This window comes from Microcaecilia unicolor, chromosome 2, assembly GCF_901765095.1.
Source record: "Microcaecilia unicolor chromosome 2, aMicUni1.1, whole genome shotgun sequence".
Lineage (NCBI taxonomy): Eukaryota > Metazoa > Chordata > Amphibia > Gymnophiona > Siphonopidae > Microcaecilia > Microcaecilia unicolor.
Window position 1 is genome coordinate 173136466 of NC_044032.1, and position 23756 is coordinate 173160221.

General features: G+C 42.5%; 1 long non-coding RNA gene across 1 annotated transcript; it reads right to left on the reverse strand.

Moving 5' to 3' along the window:
* Positions 1 to 7605: 7605 nt before the first annotated feature.
* Positions 7606 to 22613, reverse strand: LOC115462318. Its single transcript, XR_003940813.1, has 3 exons — positions 22469 to 22613; positions 18339 to 18404; positions 7606 to 8163 (listed from the first exon to the last, which is right to left on the reverse strand). It is a non-coding gene; the product is annotated as an uncharacterized LOC115462318 (long non-coding RNA).
* Between the last annotated feature and the right edge of the window lie 1143 nt (positions 22614 to 23756).

A 23756-nucleotide genomic window follows, 5' to 3' on the forward strand; every position in this document is an offset into this window, starting at 1 on the left:
CTACAGAGTACATCCAAAACTTTATTTTTATGTTTTAATCATCTTTATTCAAAGCATAACATGTTGGTAGATAAACTTCATACAGAACAAGAAAAATCAGTGAACCATCATGGCACAATATAAACTTTAGAGAACATACCCCAAGAACCCTTCCTCCCTATAAGCCCATCCGACTGTTTCTACCCACCAAAATAACACAACAGATGTACAGATCAGTAGGCCCCAAAGCAGTACAAAACAAGTAAAGTCATAAACAACACAGTTTATACCAAATTGTTTAACCACCCCTAGGTTTCACCTTTGGGTTTAAGGAGCAATACCATGTGCATGTATGGTCTTGATAAACGAATTAAAAAAAATCAAAGTTTAAAGCAAATGCCTGAAATATGTAATACCTGGTAGCAATAATTAAATATTGATGGAATGTTTACATAGGAGGCAGCCAACAGATTTATTTTCCATGGAACATAGATTCTGTGACTGGTTGTAGGGCAGCTGGCTATTGTGGGGTGAGTCCCTCAGTGATCACCCCAACCCTCAAGGATGGCCTGGCATTTGAGTACCGGCACCTTTTTCTCTAGAAAAAACACACTGCTTTTAACATTCTTTGCGCAGTGCGAGCCTTGAGCTCCCATCCAGGGAATTTTTGCTCATTATGTAGTCGTTTTATTTCATCGCAGCCTCTTTTATTGGATAATTTGTCCAAAGAGACGATCCCCAGCTTTGAAAGGTGGTTCTGGTGCAGAAGGACCATATTCATTACAGTTACTCATAGTTGGTGCCTGGAATCCACCATGATCCCTCTCATTGTATTCTCTGTTTACATATGTTATAAAGAGGGATTTGCATTACAGAAAAGCAATAAGAGAAACTTTTCAGTGATAAACTAGTCCATCAATTTTTGCAGCAGAAACATTGGTCTCCATGGGTTCAGGTGCTGCAGCAACACTAGGGATGTATCTCAATCACCATCAACATCAAACGGTGGTAAATGTGAGTGGGGGAGTAGCTTAGTGGTTAGAGCAGCAGAGGGGAGGAGAGGAGGAGGAGAGGGGAGAGGAGGGGAAGGGAGGGAGGAAGAGGAATGGAAATCTGGTTTCTCAGTGATGGGATGGATAACCCCCATCACAACCACCCCTGAAGTCTTTCAGAACTGGTCCATTCACAGTCTTAAACATCAAAGTTAAAATCATATGTTCTATTCACTATTCTATTAGAAACCAACAGAGGTCCTTCAATACAGGTGTAATATGCTGCTATAATCTAATATCACAGATCACTCTGGCAGCTATATTTGGAGCAATTGCATAAATGGTATGGTATTGAGGTAACCCTACATACAAGATATTGTAATAATCCAAATGTGAAATATCCAGTGTATAGAAGACCAATTGAGTATATTCAAAACAAGGATGCAAATAAGGAATATTTGATAGATGAAACTAACATTTCTTCCACACTGATGTAACTTGTTTATCTAAGAGTGGTATCAAAATTACCCCCAACACCTTAATTTGATCAACAGGGTACACTATCTGGCCTGACCAAGTCAAACTTAGGGCTGCAATCTTCAACTATAGATCTGCACAGCCATAATCGTCCAGTTTTATCTTGGCTGTGCTTTCATTTATTCTGGTGCAACCAACACTCAACCCATTTTAGCCCCAATTTACCCTATCCACCACTTCTGTTATATTTTTCTTAGGCCATATACAATATAACTGAATGCCATTTGCATAAATATAATAGAGGCCAAACTCATTAAGCAGTCTCTGTAAGGGCTGCATATAGATACTAAATCCAATTAAGTAGACCTTAACTTATAGTGTGGGGAGTATTTCAAATTCAATACAATATCTTCCCAAACACATATACATTTACTTAATTTTCTTTAGGTTCCTTAAACATTTCATATGGCAATCTAGCAGTGTAGCTACCAAACATTATTGCTTATTGCTTGTTAATCGGGGATCTTCAGATTTTCAGATTGTTTCCACCATTCGGGGATTATACCCCAATTCTTAATGGTGTTCCTTTCCTCCTCATGGATCAACCCGTTGTTTTTTTAAATTTTAACTATTTTTTATATATATGCATCTGTATCTTGCTTTTGATCTTATAAATATTCAAAACGTTACTTAGCGTTACTTAGCTTCAATTAGATAACAGCTGAGCAGCGATTTTTCTTTCAAATCAAACCTCCGCTGACTTGGCCAGGTTTTTTTTATACATGGAAGTGAATATAGAGATGCAAACCTTTTCCCTGATGAAGTATACACGAAACCTGGCCATGTCGGTGGAGGTTTGATTTGAAAGAAAAATTGCTGCTCAGCTGTTATCTAATTGAAGCTAAGTAACGCTAAGTAACGTTTTGACAAAAGCAAGATACAGATGCATATATATAAAAAATAGTTAAAATTTAAAAAAAACAACAGGTTGATCCATGAGGATGAAAGGAACACCATTAAGAATTGGGGTATAATCCCCGTATGGTGGAAACAATCTGAAAATCTGAAGATCCCCGATTAACAAGCAATAAGCAATAATGTTTGGTAGCTACACTGCTAGATTGCCATATGAAATGTTTAAGGAACCTAAAGAAAATTAAGTAAATGTATATGTGTTTGGGAAGATATTGTATTGGTATAGATACTAAATAACACAGGATAAACTAAATCCCTGTGGACCCAACATTTCATTGGGCTCACCATGGAAAACATACCCCCCCCCTCCCCCAACCCTCATTGCAATTGCTATACTCATTCCAACAAAAAAGACCTGAACCACTGCAAGGGAGCTCTTACCACCCCTGGTCGTTAAATTAGTGCAGAAGATTTTCATATTCCCCAGTGTCAAATGCAGCCTGAAGATCTAAAGAAACTATCACCCTTCTTGACTTTGATCCAGCACTCTACATATCTTATCAATATGTTCCACCAAGGCAGATTCCACCCTTTGACCTGCATGAAAACCCACCAACTCTATGCACATCCAACCAATGGGTACGAGTATGTCCAATCATTTTATACAATAATGGAAGCTGACTGATTGGTTTAAAATTCTCTAAAGGAGGCAAGAGAAATATCCTTTGGAAAAGGAATAATCAGTGACCTCTAGGGAAAACTCCTTCCTCGAAGAGAGTATTTACTATATCCAATAAACTGGTGATCACTGAACAACTGATTTCTTAATTGACCAGACTGGAACAATATCTAAATATGATCTAGCAGGTCTCAAAGAATGCACGAGTTTCACAATACCCTGCAAAAAAAGTTTAGCAAAATCAGCCAAAGATAATCAATCTTTCAGCTCCAAGCCTTCCCCTTCAACTCTCCCCCTTCCCCTCTACAGGAATCCTTCTCCATTGAATCTTAAATCAAAGATAAAAACCCCTAAAAAAAAATTTACCAAATCTGCTGTCTTTTGAAAACCCCGCCCTGGATCTACTTCAGAGTCTAATGGTACTTTTTGGCTTTCCTCTTAACTGCCTCAAATGGAAAATCTCATGAGGCCTATGTAAAGCTTCCTTCAGTTTACCAATGAAGAACTATCACTATCTTTTAAAATACTGGCTACTGCTGGTTAAATTAAACCCAAATATTATCCAGGTAGTGGTACTGAATATCCATGCACAAAGTGGCAGAATATCCAGTGGCAGTATCTAGATAGCTATCTGGTTAGTTTAGGAAAGAAAAAGGCTGCCCTAAGTTAACCATGTAGCTATCCAGGTACCACCACTGAATAACAGCTGTGCAGAGGTAACTACTAATGGCTGCCTTGTGCCGGATATTCAGAGTGGCATTTTAGAAAGGATGTACAAATGGGACTTGAGTCATATAGGTCGGGATGTCTCAATTTCTGCTAGTATCTTAGAAAAAGATCTGCCAACACAGAGCCTGTTCTAAAATAAATGGAGAAATAGACATCTATGAACTGGCTACATGCGGCAGGAACGTCCATTATAGAAAAATGGAGATCTAAAATACCAACAGGGATAAACTGGAACAAGAACGCCCCTGTGGCAGTACATGGATGTTCACATTCTGAAATGGTAACATAAATGTTTATGTGCTGAAACGTATGTTAGCAATTTTAGAAACAAAAATGTTTACTTTTCCCAATACTGTAACAGTGTGCTGTTTCCCTTGCCAGTTTTGCTTTCTGAAGGGAAAGGGCATCAATCACTGGGGGATTAAGGAGATGAACTCCTCTAATCCCTCCAGTGGACTGCTGCTCAATGGGAGCACTTTTATAACAGATGTCCTGAGTAACATTTGGGACACAAACGTTCATTCCCCTTCTGTAATAGGGTATGAGCGTCCATTTTTAAGCCTGCCCTTGTCCTGCCCACAACACACCCAGACCACACCCCTTGCCATATGGATGTTCTTCAGTTCTAAATGTTCATATCCCAGTTTTGTATCATTGGGCTTTGGACGTTCATGCACTCTTGACATCTAAATGTTGGTTTATAGGTGTCTAAAACATGACTAATGCTTCTAAACTAAGCACCTCAGTGTCAGTACCCAGGGGCTGTCACTGAATATCCAGATCTCTAATCTAGCCAGAGTTTAAAGAAATGCTAACTGCCATTGGCTGAATACTGCCCTCTACTCTGATTGCTCCTTGTTGGTGGAAGAGATTGCCATTCAGAAACACACACCCGACACAAGCCATTACATGAGGCTGAAGCTGAAAAACATCTGTGCACTAGTTATCATCCAGCAACTTAAGAAACAGGTGAGGGCTCTCCCTGGGGTCGGGGAAGGGATTGAACTGGGTCACACGCCCTGGTCCCTGCTTTTCATGAGACCCTATGCTTTAATCCTATCCCCTTTCTCTAGCCAGCAGAGGAATAACACACTTCTATTCCGTCCTGGTAGGTTGCAAATAAGTGTCTGATGGTGGGGTCTTAACTACTACTACTTAACATTTCTAGAGCGCTACTAGGGTTACGCAGCGCTGTACAGATTAGTAAAAGGACAGTCCCTGCTCCAAGGAGCTTACAATCTAATGGGAGAAATGTCAAATAGGGGCAGTCTAGATTTCGTGCATAGAGGTATGGTGGTTAGGTGCCGAAGGTGACATTGAAGAGGTGGGCTTTGAGCAAGGCTTTGAAGATGGGCAGGGAGGGGGCCTGGCGTATGGGCTCAGGGAGTTTATTCCAGGCATGGGGTGAGGCGAGGCAGAAAGGGCGGAGCCTGGAGTTGGCGGTGGTGGAGAAGGGTACTGAAAGGAGGGATTTGTCTTGAGAGCGGAGGTTACGGGTAGGGACGTAAGGGGAGATGAGGGTAGAGAGGTAGGGAGGGGCTGTAGATCAAGTGCATTTGTAGGTTAAAAGGAGAAGCTTAAACTGTATGCGGTACCTGATCGGAAGCCAGTGAAGTGATTTGAGGAGAGGGGTGATATGAGTGTACCGGTTCAGGCAGAAGATAAGACGTGCAGCAGAGTTTTGAACGGACTGAAGGGGGGATAGATGGCAAAGTGGGAGGCCAGTGAGGAGTAGGTTGCAGTAGTCAAGGCGAGAGGTAATGAGAGAGTGGATGAGAGTTTGGGTGGTGTGCTCAGAGAGGAAAGGGCGAATTTTGCTGATGTTATAGAGGAAGAAGCGACAGGTCTTGGCTATCTGCTGGATATGCGCAGAGAAGGAGAGGGAGGAGTCGAAGATGACCCCGAGGTTGCGGGCAGATGAGATGGGGAGGATGAGGGTGTTATCAACAGAGATAGAGAGTGGAAGGAGAGGAGAAGTGGGTTTGGGAGGGAAGACAATAAGCTCGGTCTTGGCCATGTTCAGTTTCAAGTGGCGGTTGGACATCCAGGTCGCAATGTCGGCTAAGCAGGCCGATATTTTAGCCTGGGTTTCTGCAGTGATGTCTGGTGTAGAGAGATAAAGCTGGGTGTCATCAGCATAAAGATGATATTGGAACCCATTAGAGGAGATTAGGGAACCCAGGGAGGAGGTGTAGATTGAGAAAAGAAGGGGTCCAATAGATCCATTAAGAAGATCTATTAAGAAGGGGTCTTAATAGATCTACTAACAAATATATTAAGTAGTGACTCATCTGTGTTTTCAGCTATACACCCCTGTGCCCTATTTGATCATTTCTTTCTGCTATGCCACTTTCTTTAGCTGAGCAAGTCTAACATATATGTAGCCTTTAAAGCAGCAAAGCCTCCTACTCACTTCAAAGCTGAAGTCTGCAGCGAGTAGGAGGACTTATAGGATCAAAGCTAAATAAAAAATGTTCCACTGGCTGCATTTTAAATATCAGACCAGGCAAAGCTTCAGAAAAGAAGCATTTAAAAAAATGAATTCTTTTAATCATCTGAAAACGTTTTGGTGGCATATCTGTCACCTCCTCCTTCCTTCCATAATAACTCAGACACAGGCTTTAATATTTTGTACTTTTCTCAAATTTCACTGTTCCTGACACACGGAGAAGCTGTTGGGGTAAGGTTATCAGATGTCCCTAGTTTCAGACCTATGTCCCGAATGCCTCGTCTTTGGTGATCTTCTGTCTCCAATGCTAGTGATGGGGACAGAGGTTCAGCATCAGTATAATATTGCCTCCAGCCCCCACAAATGCTGCAGAACACTCTCACCTCCTCCCACACGAGCCAGCATCTCCCCTTCTCTCACCCCCCCCCCCCCCCCCCCCCCCCGTCTGCCCCTTCTTTTCAAACTTTCTTTGGTGACTTCCTCTTTGATCAGTGTCAGCATTTAAAAAAATGCAGAGCCTTTGCTAATGCACACTAGATATCTCTGCCAGATCCCACGCCATGCCACTTTTATTTTTAATGCTTTATTTTTAATGTTGACATTGAGACACAGATCAAATGGAAAGCTGCAAAAAAAGGTTTGAGAGGAGGGTGGCAACAGGTGGCAATCAGTGGCATAGCTAGGGGGCGCCAGGGGAGCGACTGCTCCCCCATTCTGCCGGCGCCTATTTTTTCTCAACGTGTTGCATTGTAAATGTGCGTCAGCGGAAGTCTGCTCTCGTGCCGCTTTCGCTACCCCCGCGCCATCAACCTGGCTCCACTTCTGGTGGCAATGCTAGTGTGGAATGGGGAGAGGAGAGGAGAGGTGGAAATGCTGGAGTGGAAGGGGAAGGAGGGGAGGAGAGGAGAGATGGGTGGTGATTCATATACACAATATCAACCGGCTCACCTTTATCCACATATTTTTTCACCCCTTCAAAGAAATGTAGTAGATTGTTGAGACAAGATTTCTCTTCACTAAATCCATGTTGGTTTTATCTCATTAATGCATGCTTTTGAATATGCTCTGTAATTTTGTTCTTTATAATAGTCTCTACCATTTTGCCCGGCACCGACATCAGGTTCATCGGTCTATAATTTCCTGGATCACCTCTGGAACCTTTTTCAAAAATCAGTGCTACATTGGCCACCTTCCAATCTTCCAGTACCATGCTTGATTTTAAAGATAAATTACATGCTACTAAGTATAGTTCTGCAAGTTCATTTTTTTAATTCTATCAGTACTCTGTGAAACATTTAACACAATATGATTTTTTTTTACTTCTGATAAATGTAAACAAATGTTATTGAGAACTAAAGTTCTTCAGGAACTAATCCAGTACCTGTAATAAGAAAAATTGAGTCACTCATTATACTTCACAGAAACCGAAGTCATGATCCAAGAATGATCTGTTAGATATTACCTACTAATTATATGAATTGCTGCCAGTTCCATTGTATTTAGTAGAGAAAGGACAAAGCAACAAGTACATGTGGTTACAGCAGATAGTTATTAGCATAATGTAGAGGATGAACAAATGTGAGAGACATCTGAGTTCACACACAGTTTTAAGCAATAAGTAGTTTCCAAATAAAAAAATAGCAGTTTCAGTTGATAGATTGGATTAGCAGTTTGTGTGGTCTTCTAAACGAACAAAAATCTCAGATGAATATTAACTCAGTACAATAGCTTAGTGACTCATGCAATACATGAATAATTTCAGTTTCTCCGTATCATCATCTTTGAATACCATTTCTGGCACATCTCTTACATCCTCTCCTGGAAAGACTGAAGCACGGCCATTTTAAGTGAGTGATTTTCCACTGAAGCAGCTTACATGTGAAACAGGGCCTCTGTTGGGGAATATTGTGTGACCCTGTCATTGAGAATTCCGCTGTATTATTCTGCAAGAATACATTTGGACATTGATGAGTATACAAGCTGTTGCATTTGAAAATATAGCAGTGTATAATGTATGAGACTGTGACTTCATGAGGGTATTTTCCTCTCAGATTAAATGGTTATTCAGTCATATTTAATGCTGCACACTGCACATTTGAATTTTAAGCATATTTATTGCTAACTGTGCCTGATTGCTAATATTGAGAAAGATTAAGGGGCCTTCTTACTAAGCTACACTAAAAGGTGTCTGGCACTGTTGTTAGTGCGTGGGTTTCCCACATGCTGCGCACTTTTAGCATGGTGGTAAAATAGCTACGCTTACTGATACCTATTTTGTAGGTGCTATAGGCTCCTGCGCTAACCCCATGGTAATTGGGCAGCACACGGTAATGTGCCTGCACTATCTGATTAGCACAGGGCATACCTACTCTCTTCCCATAGTCACGTCTCCCACGCTGAAAAATACAAAAGTATTTTTCAGCACAGGATTAGCGCATGCTGATGGGCACCCACCCTACCATGGAACACCTCAGTGCGTCCCACGGCAGTGCATTTTGCCATGTGTGATAGGCATGAACTAGTGCCTACTGTGGCTTAGTAAAAGGGCCCCTATGAGTATGGAGGGTATTTTTTTTACCAGTACTTGGGCAAATTCTGCAGGAGGGAAATTAAGAACATTGCTATTCTGAGGTCTTTTTTTCTCAATTTTTTTTTTCTTTTTGAGACATATTGTCACAGGGGACAGAGACAGTTTACTCATTGTTTGTTTTGCTGATTCATACACAGCAGTAGTGTAGCCAGTATGGGGCCACGGGGGCCTGGGCCTCCGTAGATTTGCCCCTGGACCCCCCTGCTGGCGACCTTGCCGACCCCCCTTCCGCTGCCAACCCGCCGTTGCCTACCTTTGCTGGTGGGGGACCCCAACTTTCGCCAGCCGAGCCGAGGTCCTCTTCTTCCCAATCCTGCGCAAGGCTTCTTTCTAGTCTGATGTGGACATCAGACTCACAGAAACAGAACGAAGGCTTGCAAGGCTTCGTTCTGTTTCTGTGAGTCTGACATCCTGCATGTACATCGTGCAGGACGTCAGACTAGAACGAAGCCTTGCGCGGGATTGGGAAGAAGAGGACCTCGGCTTGGCTGGCGGGGGTTGGGGGTCCCCCGCCAGCAAAGGTAGGCGATGGTGGGTTGGCGGCGGGAGGGGGTGTCGAGAAGGTCGTCAGCAGGGGGGGCGGTCAAAGTTGGTGGCGGGGGGGGGGGGGGTTCAGCAATGGTGGAGGGGTTGGCGGCGCCGGGGGGGGGCTAAACCCTCACCTCGGCCTCTGGACCTCTCTCCCGCCGAAGTCTGGCTATGCCCCTGCTACACAGCTTTCTCCTTTTTGATTAGTGTATATGTTATACAGTGGTAATTGAAATCACCCATTATTATACTGTTGCCAAATGTTCTGTTCATTCTGGCCTGGTGGATGGTAGTAAAGTCCTACCAGTGTTCTCTTTCCTTTCACACATGGAATTTCTATCCATAAATATTCCATGCTGCAATCTGTTTTCTGCTAAATTTTTATCTTGTATAACCAAATTCCCTCATCAACGTATAGTGCCATCCCCCTCCAATTTGATCCACCCCTATCATTATGATACAATTTGTATCTGGAAACAAGGATGGGCATAATCGAAAGGGGCGCCCAAGATTTCCTGAGGACGTCCTCGCAGGACATCCCGCCGAAGGGGCAGGGAAACCTGTATTATTGAAATAAGAGGGGCGTCCATATTTCGTTTCGATAATATGGTTGGGGACGCCCAAATCTTGACATTTAGGTTGTCCCTAGAGATGGTCGTCCCTAGACTTGGTTGTTTCTGATTTTTGGCGATAATGGAAACTAAGGACGCCCATCTCAGAAACGACCAAATGCAAGCCCTTTGGTCGTGGGAGGAGCCAGCATTCCTAGTGCACTGGTCCCCCTGACATGCCAGGACACCAACCGGGCACCCTAGGGGGCACTGCAGTGGACTTCATAAATTGCTCCCAGGTGTATAGCTCCCTTACCTTGTGTGCTGAGCCCCCAACCCCCCGCAAAACCCACTACCCACAACTGTATACCACTACCATAGCCCTTATAGGTGAAGGGGGGCACCTAGATGTGGGTACAGTGGGTTTCTGATGGGTTTTGAAGGGCTCACATTTACCACCACAAGTGTAACAGGTGGGGTGGGGGGGTGGGCCTGGGTCCGCCTGCCTGAAGTGCACTGCACCCGCTAAAACTGCTCCAGAGACCTGCATACTGCTGTCATGGAGCTGGGTATGATATTTGAGGCTGGTAAAAAATATTTTTAACATTTTTTTTTTAGTTTGGGAGGGGGTTAGTGACCACTGGGGGAGTAAGGGGAGGTCACCTTTTTGTGGCTTGGTCATAAGAAAATAAGGACCAGGTAAAGTCGTCCAAGTGTTCATCAGGGACGCCCTTTTTTTTTCCATTATGGGTCGACACCCATGTGTTAGCCTCGCCCAAGTCCCGCCTTTGCTACGCCTCCGACATGCCCCCAGGAACTTTGGCCGTCCTCGTGACGGAAAGCAGTTGGGGACGCCCAAAATCAGTTTTCGATTATACCAATTTGGGCGACCCTGTGAGGATGCCCATCTTGCAATTTGTGTCGAAAGATGGGCATCCTTCTCTTTCGAAAATAAGCCTGCTAGTCTCCCATTGGTTGTCCTCCTTCCACCAGGTCTCTGAGATGCCTATTATATCTACCTCTTTATTTTGTGCTATATACTCTAACTCTCCCATCTTATTTTTTGGTTTCTATTTTAGATTGTATTTTTTGTTTGTATTTACAAGCTGCTTAGAAGTAGGGATAATTTGTAACCTTTACTCTGTTCTCCTCTTAAAGTCTTCTGGATTTGTTTTGTCTCTGTTGCAACCTCTCTATTGGGATGCCCTAATTTCCCTATTTTGATGGTATGCTTCAAAGATACCTCAGTCCGCACCATGTGCTCCTGACGACTGTTACCTCTTCCCCCCACCCCGTTCTGGTTTCTAGTTTTTTTTTCTGTGTGGGTTGGACACAGCGGATGGAAGGCACCAAGGCAGGCTACAGACAGCCTACATGACATACTACCACTGCTGGTGACCTCTAAAGGGAAAAATTTAGTTTGGGGGGGGGGGTGCAGGCTGAGAGAGATATGTTGAACTCAGGGTCAGAGGGAGGGAGAGAAATACTGGACAATGAGAGGGAGGTGGGGAAGAGAGAGGGAGAGATGTTGGATCCACTGCTCCCTCTAAGCTGAGTGGGAATCCTCCAACTGCATTACTTCCAGTGGGGGGGGGGGGGGGGGGCAGTGATTCAATATTGTGTTTTCAATGGCTAGAGATAGGCATGTTCCCTGGAGTCCTGAAGAGCTTGCCTGTCCCTTACTTTTGAAAATGTGATAGTGAAACAGCACCCCCTACTGGCAGGACTCTAGGTGGAGGACTGCTGCTCAGCTTAGAGGGGACAGTGATTGGACCCAGGGTGGAGAGAATGGAGGAAAGAGAAAGAAAGAAAGAAAGAAAGAAAGAAAGAAAGAAGAAAGAAAGAAAGAAAGAAAGAAAGAAAGAAAGAAAGAAAGAGATGTTGGACCTGGACCCAGAGGGGAGGGGGAGAGAGGGAAGATAAAGGTTCAGATGCTGGATCACAGAAGGGGAGAAGGAGAGATGCTAGACCATGGGGGAGGACAGGAGAAGATATGCTAAACCTTGGGGAAGGACAGCAGGAGATGGGACAAGAAGACATAAGGGTAGAAGGAAAGCATTAACTGGCTGGGACTCAAGTGGGGGAGGGGGAAGGAGAGCAGAAGCTGGCTGGGACTCAAGTGAGAGGAAGAGGAGAAGAAGCTGAATGGGACTTGGGAGGGGGGAGGAGGGGAGCAAAATCTGGATGGGACTCAGAACAATACATGAGCTTCTGAGTCCATATAGAGCCTTCCTGTAGGTGTGTCTACATGAATAATCCCAAGAAACATAAAGACACAACTGATCGACAGGAAAATAGACTTTATAGAAAAAAAGGCCATAATAAATAGGTGTTAATACCCAGAATGCTAGATTTGACAAATGATGGCCTCAAGCCTGCAAAAGTCATCAGCCAATGTAAAGGGTTGATTCAGCCTATAGGAACTTACTTCGTGCTGCAAGCAAAAGTATTCAGTCTACTGAGAGGATGTTCAACTCTATGCTTCAGAAATTTAAAGAGGATGCAATTTTTGTTCACTTCCGAATTTCACAGAACAGAGGCCAGTCTGAGTAACTGTGGGGATGTTCATTCAGCCAGTTCCCTTCCCAGCAATATTCTATAAACAAACCCAGCGTCAAGTGTAACACTATATATTCTGCACTGCTGAAGTTAAATTAGGTAGTATAATCTGAAAGAAATTCAATCCTGGCAGAAGGATTATAATGAATCTGCATCTAGTTATTTCCAGATCTTAACCAAAATAAGTTGTACTAGAGACTAGAATGCAAAGCACGTAGTTATAAAGTGTAAACAGGAAAAAAGTACCTCAGCAATGAGCCTGAGATAATATTAACAGCAGAACGTATGGACATGCAGTAAGGGAACTTGGTGCGTTAGCCCAGTATCCATAGGCGGTCGGTGGCCCAACTGTTTGGGGAGGCTAAAGGGGGCGGGGTTAGGGGTGGGGCCAGGGGTGGGGCTTAAATCCATAATTGTCTGATCACACACAGAAAAAAAAATAAATAAATGTCACAATTAATACCTTTTATTAAATTTAGATATTAGCTATGTATCATATGTCAAAGAATAAAGTGGTTGCTCAAAGCATATACTAACCACAATCGCTCAACTGCAAAACACTATGCACAACTTTGTGCAAAAACACACTCTGAACCTTACTGTACCATAAATATTACACTGGGCAGAACCTAATACACCAATATACCACCCATACGGAAAATGCAGACCGTCAACAATATTGAAACAAGGGATCATAATATCACAATTCTCATGTAGAGCCACAAAACATCCTAATTCATGTTTAATGTGGGATAAAATGTCATAAATAAGAAATCAACTTTTAATGTTGAACACCTAATTCTCAAAGTGGACATATTCCAAACACTATAATGAAAATAAAATGATCTTTTCTACCTTTGTTGTCTGGTGACTTTGTTTTTCTGATTGTGCTGGCCCAGTATCCGATTCTGCTGCTATCTGTCCTCTTAACTCCGTTTCCAGGGCTTCCTTTCCATTTATTTGTTTACTTTCCGCCTTTCTTCTTCATTTCTTGTCCTACATCCATAAGTAAAAGCTGGGTCCTCCGCAAACTTGACTGTCCAGTGGATCCAGCTTTTGCCTATTTTCTTCATCCATGTGCAGTTTTTCTACTCTCTTCCTTTTCTGTTATCTCATCTCACTCCTCCCTCCCCCTCCATGTCCAGCAACCCTCCTCTCCCCTTCCCTCCATCCAGCAACCCTCCTCTCCCCTTCTTCCACCATGTGCAGCAACCCTCCTCTCCTCTCCCGTCTGCCCAGTTTCCTTCCGCCCCCCCACCGTACCTTTAAATATTATAGTTTTGCTGGAGTCGGGGGCAGCCGGCATTGAAGACATCGGCAGGCTTACGCCGGTTCCAGCAGCCTTCCCTTCTCTCGTTGCAAGTCGGATGATGGCTCCGCCCTCGTAGAAACAGGAAATACGTCAGAAGAGGGCGGAGCCATCATCCGACTTGCAACAAGGGAAGGGAAGGCTGTTGGAACCGGCGTAAGCCTGCCTATGTCTTCAACGCCGGCTGCCCGTGACTCCAGCAAAACTATAATATTTAAAGGTGCGGCGGGGCGGGGCAATGGCGGGCTGGGGAGGCTTAGAGGCATATTTTCAAAGCACTTAGCCTCCCAAAGTTCCATAGAAACCTATGGAACTTAGCCTCCCAAAGTGCTTTGAAAATATGCCTCTTAGGCTCCCCAAGCCTCTTATACGGGGCGCCTATGCCAGTATCCAAAGTAACCAAATGCAGAACATACCACTGTATTACATAGCAATCTAAGAAATGGCCTAGCACATTGGATAGTGCAGTATATAAACTGTGAAAATAAATAAATAAGAATTATGCATTGATAAAATATGATTGTAGATGTAGAAATCATTCAATATGGGTGGTGGGGGGGGGGGGGGGGTTCCAAAATGTAGTTTTAAAGAAGTGTTGTGAAACATACTGTGAGGCCTCCCTGGAATCATCTTTTATTTCTGTATCCAGAGGGCCATTTAAGTGAAGGGGAAGACTTCTAACCTGCAGGGATTGTGTAGAATGGGGGAGGATTCTTTCAAATCTAGGGCCCTATGATAAGAGGACACTTTGGGGGAAAGTTATCAATGCGGACTACCACTAAGATGGGTTATTTTACCACTAACTTGTGCTATTTTAGCACAGGTCCCATTTTATGAAATGAGACCCAGAGAGGCATTTTTGATATGATGTCTAAGTCCGACTTTGGACATTTTGCTCAAAACGTTCAGAATCCAAATAGCAAAGCCATTTTCGAAACAGCAAAATGACTTTTTTTTCCAAAAATGGCTACAAGCTAGATGTTTTTGTGTTCTGTGCGTTTATCTTTTTGGCCCAATTTCGGAAAAAAAATCCAAGTGCAAAATGCACAGAATCAAGCGATTGAGATGTAGGAGGAGCCAACATTCTTAGTAGACTGACCAAACAGACATCCCAGGAGAGCAACGGGGCAATAACTGGGCTTAACAATAAAATAACATGTCCTAATGGTAGCCCTCATTAATAACTTCCCCTCTTTGTGTTTTCAGCAGTCACTCTTCACTCACCCAAATTAAGTTGCAATCTAGCCCTGGTTTTGGTAGGATAAAATAGTAAAGTGATAACTAAAAAAACAGATAAAAATCTTTTCACTTCATAGGAATGGTTAGCTCATTCTTCTGAAACTCCAGTCTCTTTATCAGCTCTTTCATCTAAGAAGATGAGGACACCTCCTGCTCTATTTAATATAGAACATGCCTATTCATATAGAGAGGCCTCCACTCCTTTTTGAATGGCATCACCTCCAGACGCTCCAACCTCTGGAACCTGCAAAACACTCTTCAGAACCCCCATCCCCCAAACTCTTAACACCTGTCTGTGTAGAGAACTCCCCAAATTTCTCTTTGCTGGCTACCTATACATCTTGGGGATGTGTAGAACACAGACTCCAAACAACTAGAAATTTTTCTTCTCAAGCCCTGTTCTTCTTTCTCTTCTGTTCTTTTGTACTTGTTGACGACCTTCAGGACTCTCTCCTGTAAATCCAGAGACTCCAATCCTAAGTTCTAACCTTCTGCAAGAAGATTTTCTGAGGTAGGAAATCACACTGCTATCTGGGATAACTGGAGGTAAAATTTTGAAGGTATTTTTACACAGAAATGTTTTACGTGTGTAAAATGCTACTTATAAAACTATTTCCTACATTAAAATACACGATGACAAGAACACACATAATTTTATGCAACTTGGGTATATCCAGGTGGGATACTTCTGAGCAGAACTTTAGGGTCTCTATATTAGTATAACAGAACTTTATTTCTACAGCACCACCTGGGGGCGTCCTGAAGTAGTTCTAACTTCCACTGTGTGTCATTCTGGGCACTAGAAAATATTTTTGTATTTTCTAGCACTGGGGGTGTGCCCGGCAGTAATTGGGCAGTGCCACACACTGTCCGGTTACAGCTGGGCTCCCCTAAGAAATGGCCGTGCTGCAAGTGTTTAACTTACCACCCGGCCATTTCCTTTTTTTTTTTTTAAAGCCTTTTACTGGTGGCGGTAAAAGGAGGCCTCAGCATGAAGCAAACTGGAGCATCAACACCACTGCAGGGGCCTCTTTTACCACCGTTTGGTAAAAGGGTCCCTAAATGAGACCAAATAAGAAAACCTAAAGGTTGAGGGAGAGGAAGACAAAGAATACTAGTTAAGCTGGAGATTTTTAACTAGATTAAGGAAAATTAAAGAAACTTCAACTAATATGTCAACATTCCTATCAAGCAGTCTTTTCAGTTCAAATTAGAGGAAGGAGCAGGAGGTTTCTGCACTTCCATAAAATTCTTATACTGTTCAGGGTCCAAAAACGCAAAAATTCTGAGCTTCAGTCTTTACAAAACATTTACATGGAAGTTTTAGAAAAGAAGTCCCTCTGGTTGCCAAAAACTGTGGCTTAAGTTAAGAGCCAAACAAACCTTGGGGGTTAATATTCATCTGGTGGCAGCGAGCGTTTTGCTGACCACTGCGAGCATTATTCCTAGATATTCAATGCCGGGCCATGTCTGGACTTCAGCATTTAATATCTGGCTTTTGCGAAGCCGGCTAACCCATAGCCAGTTAAGTCAATATTCAGAACTTAACCGGCCGTGGGTTACTGCATAAAGTTTTGCAGATACATGTTATTTTTCTTCTTTGCTTTTTAGTTATTTCAATGCATGTTTCTCTGTACTCTGACTTGAATTGTGGAGATAGCAACTAATAAATATTTTAAATAAATAAACTGATAATCATGTGGGAAGGAACCCACTGTCAGCGTAATTCTATAACAAGGTAACTACAACTAGGAACAGAAAGGCATGGAGTGGCCTAGTGGTTAGAGCACCACTCTTGCAATCCAGAGGTGACCAGTTCAAATCCCACTGCTGCTCCTTGTGATCTTGGGCAAGTCACTTAACCTTTCATTACCTCAGGTACAAACTTAAATTGTGAGCCCTCCTGGGACAGAAAAATATCTAGTGTACCTGAATGAACTCACCTTGAGCTACTACTGAAAAATGTGTGAGCAAAATCTAAATAAAGGGTGCCTGGCAGGAACATAGGCATCTATTTTCCATTATAGAATTCTAGCCTAACCGTGCATAAAAGTTAGGCATGCTCTTATGCTACCCATAGAACTGGTATAAATGCTTGCACCTAAATGTCAGAGATATGCACATAACCAGGGGCAGCCCAAGGCAAGACGCCAGCTGAGGCAGGGATGAGATGCTGCCCCCCCCCCCCCAGGCCACAGTTTGGCATCTCCCCCTTCCTTCCTCCACCCCCTTCCCCACGTTTACCTTCTTTTCTCATTTTTCAAAATGCAGCAGCGGCAGCAGTTCCCATACGCTGCCCTGCCACCGGCACCATCCTCTTCTCTACTGCTGCCCATCTCTGAGGAAACAGGAAGTTATATCAGAGAGGCGGGCCACAGTAAAGAGAAGAGGCCGGTGCCGGCAGCAGGGCAGTGCATGGGAATCGCTGCTGCCACCACCTTTTGGAACATGGAAAAAAAATGTAAACTCTGGGAAGGGGGTGAAGGAAGGAAGAGGGAAATGCCGCTCCAGGAACAGTGCAACCTGAGGCCCCCGCTTCAAGTAGCCTAATGGTAGGGCCGCCACTGCAACGCACTGTTTCACGGTAGTTCTATTATTAGGTTTCTATGTGCTGTTTTCAAGTTTACCTCATTTATTGTATTTATGCCAGTCAAACCAAGGAAATCTATCTTGGGCAAGTAGCCCAGTAGAAACTAGAGGGAAGCAAAAAAACACGGAATCTAGGGAGGCGCCTTTGTCTTCCTCCCCCAGTGAAATCCAGTAAGGAGGAAAAATATAGTGCAGAGTGTTGAGTCTACTGCACTGGGGAACATCAAGACTTTAGTCTTCTATATGAGAAGTTAAGAGGAGACGTGAGGAGAAAGAAGAGGCCAGGATTGGGGCCTGTTCTGAGTGGAGAAGGACTGAACCCTGGAGCACAAGGTACCTTAAAGGAAGGATCATTGAGGAAACCTTTTCCTCAACTCAAGAAGAAGTCAAGAAAGAGAAGCTGCAACGAATTCCACATCCAAACTGGGGAAAGAATTGGACCTGAGAAGCAAGTGTTACTACATGCTTAAAGCCTGGGTGATAGGAGGTGGGACCCATGTCTTGGATACTTCCTACTTGCCTAGTCCAGAGAGATTAAGCATGATGGGAAATTGTTAAGAAGTGATGATTAATTAATTAATTTCTTAAGAAGGGACTTTCCTGACAGAGCATAATTTGTGAGGAGTGTGAAAGGAGAAGTGACAGACTGGAAACCAGAGTATATCAGAAGCCGTAAAAGCAGACTATTCCTATCTACAAGGAGGAGGCTGGACCTGCTAAAAGTCCTGAAGTGAACAAAAAAAAAACACTTACCAAGCCTCAGAGAGCATCCAATACCCATCCACCAGCGAAGGCATACAGGACACAGGAGAGAGCACACTGCAGAGGAGATTAAGGAATATAAATACTTTGAATATGTACTTTACTTTGTTTGTATGGACTATATGTCTCATTGTTTATGTGTGTATGTTTGGCAAGATCCAAACAAATGGGTATTTGTATTCAAATCCTTACCATCCGTCTTCAGTTTTTTTGTGTGTCTATCCAGAGACTATGCACTGATCATACAACCAGCCACCAGGGATTCTTTACACCTGTTCTATGTATTGGGGGAGAAGACTTTGGAAGAAACTTTCATTTTATAGGCACAGATACCAAAAATAATGTGTGTTCTCAGCCCAGGCATCAGCCTCAGCCCCCACACATTGGGGAAATGGCTACAGACAGAAACCTTAAGCCACACAGTCAACCTTAATGAGTTTGCAACATCAGAATTTGGAGATGCAAAGTTCAGCTTTGCTCCAGATATTGCTTTAGGTACTATGAGGATCTTTAACTAAGCCACTGTAGCGTTTTTAGCTTGCAGCAGAAATCAGCTGGCGGTAAACACCGAGATACCCATTATATTCCTATGGGCGTCTCAGCATTTACTGCCAGCTGATTTGTACCTCAAACTAAAAACGCTACCGCGGCTTAGTAAATGACACCCCCCCCCCCCCCCCCATGCTTGTTAGATCTGAGAAACAGCTTCGCTCATTAGCAATGAGTTCTGTGTCATGATTCATGTCACACAGGCCATGGCTAGTCTGAAAAAATAACTAAGCATTATTTTGTCACCAGTTAAAGATTTGTAAAGAAGAGCAGAGGACAGAACCAACTAGATGCTGAGACCGTCTGTCGCCAGATAGTAAGCATAAGGAAGATATTAATACATTGTGTATATATATAAATGGTGTTTGATACAGTTGGTTATATAAATGTCTGTATTATTTATAGGGTTCTACCCTCTGAGTTTTACATTTCTACATAGGCAGTCCTATTCACGCATGTGTATGTGAGAGACAGAGAGAGAGGGGAGGGAGAATTCTTCTTTAAGCTGTTGTAATTCAGAGAGGCAGCAGCCACAACATCTTAATGTAAAAAGCTAACACACGTGGCATTTAGGGGGAGGGGGAGGGGAAGGGGTAGAAAATCTGAGCAATCTTTGACTTTAAGAACTAAATATCAACTGAGCCCAATAATTTTAGCAAAGATCCAGCAGCCCACTTCTTCCTTCCCAGCCCAGCTAGGCAATCTTAAGCAAAATTAAAATAATCTATTTTTCAACCTTTTTGCACATCTGATGTATTTTATTTGTTTCTGTCTTCCTTATTTGTTCTTGGTCTTTTTCATCTCCATTATATTTGTGTTTTAATCTCATTAGTCTGCTTTCCCTTGCCAAATAAGTTATTTTTATTCCTGTGGCTTTTTTTTTTTAACCTACCACATTCATTATGCTCCTTTTGGGTTTCCATATCAAATGGAACCAGCTTCTACATGTGAGCTACATATCTATAACCCTTTGTTTGTAGTTTCCCTTATTTTTATAAAGCCGACCCTTCCATCTATCCCAGCCATTCCAGTGACAGTCCTCATCAGGGTCCACATACCATTGTTCATTTTGGAACATGAAATGCAAAACCCAGGGTCTGATCACTACACATCACCCTTATGCAAAGGCTGAAACTGTCTCCACCCTCCCCTCCTCCCAGCTTCCAAAAGCTGTGAATTTAGTTTCCTTGGCCTAATGATCAGAAGTCAGGCTAGATCAAACCCAGTTATCCCCATATAACAGCAGGCGCAGCACTGAGTGTAAGATATAGGTACAGGCCTTCCCTTCATTTTTGCCAGTCTTTGTATCCACTTTTTCTTTCCTACATCTCTATCTCTCTTTGGATTCTATTTATCTTTCAATTCATCTCTACCTCCCAGCACAAAGTTTCTGTACCCCTCTTATCTCTTGATGTAGCAATCAAACATATTTATTTTAATCTTATGAGTTAGATTTTTATTTCTGAAAGATACACAGGCCAGTATTTAAACTCCATGGTTGGCATTTTTTTTTAAACACTGGCTGTGGTATTTAAACGATTTATTATTATTTATTGCATGTGTATCCTACATTTTCCCACCTATTTGCAGGCTCAATGTGGCTTATACTCATTGCTGTTATCTGGGTTGTGATTATTCATGCAAAGTGGGAAATGTCAATATTCAAACCATTATCCCCTGGATTCTATATAAGGCGCAGCAAGTAGCGCATGTTAAATTGTGTGTCTGGCCAATTTATACGTTCTACTCAATTGAGTAACAAGCCAATTAGTGATGATAATTGTCTGATAACAACCAATTATTACTAATTGACAATAATTGGATTTTACGTATGCTTCTTTTTAGGCGTATTCTAAAAAGAGGCGCATGTAAATTCCAACGCGCATAGCTGAAAAGGAGGTGCAGCCATGGGAGGAGTGTAGGCCTGTCAGGGTGTTAATCACATTTACGTGTGTTATAAAATTTGGGGGAACATGTCTACATGACCTGCAAACCAGAAACACAACAGGATCAACATGAACATACCTAAATCTCCACTACCCAAGCTGCAAAGGACTCAAATACAAATCAACCTATGCATCCAGCTTTTCCTACATAAGCACACAACTATGGAACGCATTACCAAAAGCCATTAAAACAATTTATGATCACCTAAACTTCTGGAAATCATTAAAAACTAACCTGTTCAAAAAGGCATACCCTACCGACCCAACTTAAATGCCTGTACCCTGCAACACAATGAAACCAAAGCTTGTAATGGACATATAATAACTCTTCCTCTCTACGATTCCCTAATGTGTCTGTACACACGAACCTTATTCTACCACAACATTACTGTATTTGTTCATACCGGAATTGGCGAACGCCTTTACGGTACTATGTAAGCTACATTGAGCCTGCAAATAGGTGGGAAAATGTGGGATACAAATGTAATAAATAAATAAATAAATAAATAAATAAATAAATACATATATTTAGGCATGGACATTTACACCAGGTTTTCAGTGGCATAAATGGCCACATCTAGATGTGTGTGTGTTCCCCCCGGCCTATGCACTAGTCTATAAACTACGTCTTACTATAGATGCAGTTTATAGAATAAGACTACATGTGTTATTCCAACGCACCTACATTTTGGACGCCACATACAGAATCTAGCCTTATATGGATAGTATTCTGCAGTTTGTGTAAAAGTGTCCTGCCAATGTTGCACCCATGTGTCCAGTACACACCTTTAAAGTGCGTGCCACCACATTTGGGTGCTATTGTATATAATAGCACAAAAAGCTGGAGAGAACAGCAAATCACACACATAGATAGGATCAAAATGTGAACTATTTATTGAAGGAAATTGTTGAAAGATTTCACAAATGCAAAGCCAATCATAGCCACGTTTTGCTCAATGCTGGGCTGTGTCAGGGGACCCTAGGGGGAAGATCTAAAAAAACAATGTATTTCCTTCACAGGTTTCCAAAATTCATACAAGGTAGCAAGCAGCAATTCCAACCATCCACATAGGTAAGAATTCAGATTTACAAGTGTGATATGCTGGTCTCCAGCCACTGTACAGAATAGTGCATAGTTGGAATAATGGCATTTATGTGTATTCTTGGCAGCTAAATGTTGTTGCCTTCCTTACAGAATTGCCTTCCATGGGACTTTTGCTAATATGGATCTAGGACAAAACTGTGGCAGCAATTTCCTAAGCAGGCACTGTAGCAAAATCGTCCACTCTCTGTTCTACTTGGTGTATTACTGTCGCAGGGGCGAACTACTCTAAGAATCCCAATGGGACTTTCCAGCAATCTCCTTGTCTCCTATAAACTTGTAGGCTGTTGTGCTTCTCAGATTGGCAGGCATCTAGATGAATCGCTCCCCTTCCTTTGGACAGGATGGGGTGAACAAGCTTTCTTCCAGAGCTAAAATTCTATAGGGGAAATGCTGATATGAAGTCACTTTGGTTAATCTTATGCGAACTAATGCAATGTCGTCTTTAACTTATATTCTGTAAAATTAACTTAAAGATAGCTAACAAGAAGGAAAAGCTTATGCTGTAGCTAAAATTAACTCACGTCCAGTGGAGAAAATGCCCACACAGTCACTAGGGGATTTAGGAATCAGTCTTTGCAGCATCTTCCCAAGGGGGAGGGGGTTGGGTTGGACCAAAGATAGTACCACTTTGTATTCTGCTTAGTATGGCCTTTCCATAGGAACACATTTCTTCAGTAGGGGTCCAAGTGAAACCCCAACCTAAGATCAGACAAACATAAACAAACTGAGGTAACATATTAGCCATCCAAATAACAGTGGGCACTGTCAAGGCACCAAAACAAGTAATAAAAATATGTTAAAAACAAGCAATAATTAGACAAGTAATTTGATAGGTGTCCACATACTAAAATTAAACCAAGGTGTTAAAAAGCCTTGGTCAATATTCAAAGCCATTTATCCAATTAACTTTGGGGAAGTTAATTGGATAAATGACTTATTGATTTATTCTAAAATCTAGGAGCCACTGATCAGTTAAATTTTGACTGCACTGCATAGTTATCTGGTTAACGTTAACCTTCAGTCTTCGACACCATTGACTCAGCTGGTTATGTAGCTTTAACTGAATAACGTACTGCTGAAAATTGCCCCCCCCCCCCCCCGAGTTCCTCATGTATTAGAAATGTAGAATGGAACTGGAAGTGACAAATCAGTGTGTGCTATATAACTTTCATGGCACTTTATAAATCCTATTTCATTCTGAGAAAGACTGCTGGCTTCCTCCAGACAAAATAAAGAGGGACGCGATTCACAGAAAATCATATTGAGTTGCAGGTTTGGAGTCCTATAAAAAAAAACATAAAAAAAGAACAGGTTGTAACAGAATCTGAGAACCAATGCCATCAGCAGCTATAATGAGCTGACCTTTAGCATGCCAGGAACATACTACTCATCTTAACTTGATGCTCTATGCAGCATTATCTAAGCAATGAAAGGGAAGAACAGAATATGTCAAAGTAATCAGGTTCTCAACCCCCTAACTCACCATTCCACAGGCACAGACCTAGGATTGCCACCATATACCGAGTGAGCCAAATAGAGTGATTCAGTCCCTGATTTGTCCCATTCCATGTATGAATTTATCATTAATCAGTTTAACACTTTATTTATCATATGCTAGAAAATTAAGTCTCTAAAGCTGGACATAGGTGGAGCCAGCCAACATAGCCACTTGGAGATTGAGCTCCAGACCCTGATGGAGATTTTGACATTCTACTCCAGCTACCTGAAGTTGTACAAATCACCTTTCACTAAGTTATTGTAGCGCCCCCTTGTGAGTGACCCTAGGTCCAGGAGTCCCTTTTAGGAAGG